The sequence below is a fragment of the Melospiza melodia genome, chromosome 1, assembly GCF_035770615.1.
Source record: "Melospiza melodia melodia isolate bMelMel2 chromosome 1, bMelMel2.pri, whole genome shotgun sequence".
Lineage (NCBI taxonomy): Eukaryota > Metazoa > Chordata > Aves > Passeriformes > Passerellidae > Melospiza > Melospiza melodia.
Window position 1 is genome coordinate 86,906,990 of NC_086194.1, and position 4,711 is coordinate 86,911,700.

The following is a 4,711-nucleotide window of genomic DNA, read 5'->3' on the forward strand; positions in this document are numbered from 1 at the left end:
GACCAAACTGATGTGCCACCCCAGGGACAGATACTGTGTGTCTGCCACCGTCCTTGTGCAGGAGCAAACTGATGTGCCACCCCAGTGACAGATACCTGTGGGTCTGCCACCATTCCATAGGCAGGGAGGGATGCTCTTCCCAGCCTCTGCCTCCTGTGTGGTTTCACTGGGGAAAACAACATGTAGCGTCACCCTGGTTTTTTTAAGATTTTCTAAGCCTTCTGATGTTAACATTCTTGTAGTGAACTTTCTCACACACTTTCTGTAAATAACTTATTGTTTTGTGTTCCTTTATGGAGGAAGAGAGAGTTGATAGACTGTTGGTTTGACCAGTGTCATTGGAGAGGTGTCACTGTCACCCTCCAATCCGCTGTCACTTTTGGAAAACTATAAATGTTAGAGTCAGAAAATAAACTTCCCTTTTTTTCCTTCACCTTGAGAATGGTGGTGTGCTTGTGTTCTTTCGTGTCCTATAGTAACAGTGTAGAGCCTCTTTGTTCACACAGAGCAGCTCAGGTATGCGGGGTGAGCATCCAAGGGATGGATCCTGAGCTGAGGAAAACTGGATTAGCTCCTTAAAAATTCACAGTTGAGCTGTTTTACACCAGCTGGCAATGAGGCCCTTCTGGCATAAGTGCCTGTGGGAACTGTGCAAAAAGGGTTTATTTGGGCATGCTCTCCAGAAGTGAGAAACTACCCTGATTTCCTGGTCTAGAATTCCTATAAGAAGAATGTTTCCTGTAAGGCTTTCCCTGAATCTTTCTGCAGCCATACCAAATGTAACAGATAAGGACTTTTATCCTTATATTTTCCAGCTATTTTAATGACAATCCAGATTGGCAGAGGAATGAGGGAAAAGAAAAATGCAATAATGAAAACTTTAAAAGCTTTCTCTGCTGCAAAGTCATCAACTGAGTTATAATGCATGAAAAGGGTGTGAAGGAATGAGAAATATCCAGATCAAAGCTATGTTGCATATCCTTGATTTCAGTACTTCATTTTGCTCTTCTTGCCAGTTCTACAGGTTGGTTTTTCTTTTTGTTTTTCTGATGGTAGGCACAGCTGACATGATGCTTAGATCTAAAGTTTGCATTGCTGATGTTACACTGCAGCTCCCTTTTACTTCAGCCTGCAACCCCACTTCAAATTCTGTGCTAAGCACACTTTGAAGGGGCAAATACATGGTGGGAAAAGAGAGATGGGAGGTGGTTGGTGTTGGGATGTTAGCTGCAGTTACGGTGTTTTGATTGAAAAAAAAAAAAACAGATGAAAATGAGATGTCAGCTTGTTGCAGGATTCATTTGGGAAGCTGGAGGAAAACCAAGAGGGCAACAGCTTTTTCAGAGTGCTGTCTCCTGCATGGAATGAGCACAATTTCCTATAGCCCTCACAGCTGGGCAGCGTGGGCCAAAACAGCTCGGGGTTGTTCCTTTGCTTCAGAGTCACCACTAAGAAAGGCAAAGCCATGTTCAGGCTCTACCTCTCTCTCCCATTTTGTCAGATCTGGTATCAGTGCTACCCTCATGCTTCCTCAACAGAGCAAGTATAGATGCAGAATATATCTCACCACTATGGGACACACACCTATATCTAATGCAAGGAAAACCACAGGTGATGACTTAAAGAACATTTCCCACTTTAGGAGACACAGACAAAAGAAAGCCATTGTTCAGGAGTTTAATGGTCACTGGACAAGGATCCTGTAAGCAGCCCCTCTTCCTCTTGGATGCTTCTGATGTCAAATAGGGGAAGGCAAAGCTTGTTCCTGAGGCTGACCTATTTCTGTGGAGCAGCTGCGAGCCAGGGTAATAATCCACTTATCTGGTGAGAAACCCACAACAGCACCTCACAGACAGGCATTGTCTTGCAGAGCTCTGCTTCTGCAGCCTGTGGCTGGCTGGGTGGGTGCTGACAGCCTCCCCCAGAGCCCCCTCAGTGCCCACAGTGCCCCAGAAGAAGGTTGGTCCAAAAGATGGAGTGGTGTGGATTACTGAAACCTTTGCTTCAAATTATACCTGGTGGTGATGTTTGCAGAAAGCCTTACAGAATAGCCAGAACTGCCCAATGAGTAAAAAGTATACCAGGATGCTGTGAGGAAAACTTTTTATTAAACCATCTTCAGTGGTTTAATCAGAATGGCAATGCCTTCACCAAGGAGTCATCTGAGAGTGCGTTTTCCCATGCCTTGTGGTTTGAGTTGATAATGGCTGAGGGCTGGGCAGCTTCCCCACACTTACATCTTGCAGCCTTGGTGGTGTGGAGAATGGTGGGGCACAGACCAGCCCTGGTGCCCAAATGCTGCTGATCAGCTTCAGCAGTGCCACCAGGTGTGGTTTCATGCCAAAAGCGAGATGCTGAAAGGTGACATCTCTGCAGCTCCCTAAAAGCCACACAAATCCCTGGTCAGCTGCCACCATGCTGTATTGCAGCCTTGGCTGGTTTCCTCACAAGCCTCACATCTGGGATGCTCCTGAGGTCAGAGCAGGCAACAGTTCTGCCTAATTCAGGGCCTGGGTGGGAGGGTGGGAGGTGGAGACCCATGGTTTGTGTGCTGGGGAGGATGCAGTGGGTGAGCTACTGACCAGGGCTTGTGTGCCACTGAGGGACCTGCTCAAGCCTGCCAAGGTCTTTCTGCTGCCACCACATAGCTCATGTCGATTCCCACTTACTAGAAAATCTTTCCCAGACCAGGAATGAGGTAACTCTCACTCACCCAGTTAGCTGAGTCTCCCAAGAGCCCTCCAGGCAAAGAGCAAGGTTCTCCCCTGAGCAGCTCTGTGCTATTTGAATACTTTTGCTGAGCTTTCTCTGGCTAAAAATTGCCTTACCCCAGGGGACTCCTGTGCCTGAGGGACTGCAGAATGTTCTGCTGGGCATGCCAGGTGAGTGCTGGCAGAAGGTTAAAACTAACTCCTCTTGTGGGTTTGGTGATCTACACAGAAAAATGTGGGTGTATCTGAAGAGAGTGTGGAGCTCATTATATGGTATATTTGGAGACTCATATTGTGATTTATTCAGGACACACATCTACCTCTTCCTCATCTTTTGTAAAAAATAATCTCAAAATTGATACAGAGTAAGAAGATGCCACTGGTTCTGGCCATAAACTTTTTACTAAGTGCTTTGGTGAGGACATTTCCAAGCTGCCTGAGAATCATCTCACACAGACCAGCTGATCTTCAGCTCCATACCCCTTGCCCAGAAAATTCTTTCCAGCATTGTGGGATACCAGGACCTAATAGCCTGGTAAAAGCATACTGCTGCCTTTTTCCTTTCTGTATTAGAGCGTTTTTCCCTTAGGGAGAGAAGTGGAGTAGGGAACCACAAAGGCAACCTAGGCCATTAGGGCATTAGTGTTCTGTGGTATCTTCATTTCCTGTATTTATACATAATACAGGTTTCATATTGGTGGTGGTGTGGGATTTTCTCTATTATGATAATGCTAATAATAATGGTGATGGTGGTAATATTACTATTATTATTAATAATAATAATATCAACAGTATGTTTAAATATACTCTGTTTCTTCTGCATCCCTGCTTGTGTCTGGTAAATATCAGTATTTAGAACAGATCCAGTTGTTAGCACTGAAGACACAAAAACCAAATCAGTGCTGACTGCTTCAGACAGCTGATGGATTAGCAACAGCCAAAGTTAAAAAGCTACAAGTCTTCAGAGGGATGGGAAGATGTTACACATAGGATCCAAAATTGTTGAATGTGAGCACATTAAATAATACAATCATCCATTGTGAAGATTTCATAAAGATGTTGCAAAAGAAGGGTTTCTTTGGTGTTCATCTTTTCTATGGAAATCCTTTATGAATAAAAAGCCTATTAAGCAAATAGTTCCATGAGCATTGGAAGTAATGAAGCCTGGTTTCACAGAATGGGTGAAGCTGGAAGGGACTGCAGTGGATCATCTGGTCCAGCCTCCCTGCAGGGGGATCCTGGAGTGCATTGCACAGGATTGCATCCAGACGGTTCTCGAATATTTTCAGTGAGGGAGACTCCAGAGTCTCTCTGTGGAAAATCTGTTCCAGCACTCAGTCAGCTGCACAGTAAAGCTCTCCTCAAATAGCTTCCACAGCTCCTTTCTGTGTGGGTCTTCTCGCTGGCTGAGACAGAGATCATCAGCTTTTTCCTTTCATTGGCACTAATAAGTTCTTGTACCTTTTTGTCCACTTCTTTTCATAAAACTTATAGGGACACTTACCCTACCTCTTGGCTCAGCTGAACCAATGCAAACTGGTTCAAAAGTGCAATATGAGGGGACAGATATGCCTATCCCTGTGTCCCCAGGAAATCAGAGCCATGGACTAACCACTGTTGGGGGTGTCCTCACCACACTTTACTGCTGCTGCACTGTGCAGTGCCATCCCAGAGCAAACGGGGTGTCCAGTGCTGAGGAGAGCTTACAACACACCCCTGTCCTGCTGGAGCAGGTAAAGTGAACTTGTCTTTGTACATTGATGACATTCATACTGTCACTATTTCTGAGACAGTTAGAAAAGTCCTTGGAGGGGAGGCTAGCCTGGAGATGGGTGTGCCTTTAGGTCCCCTTTTCAGGAATATCAGGTGATATTTCCACCCCTTCATCTCCCACTGACCAAGAGCCATGGTGCAGATATAACCCAGGGGAGTTCAGCCTGGCTGCCCTTTTGTCTGCAGAAGCCTGTGCAGAAGAACCTTTTTGTAACAAATTCAAATAA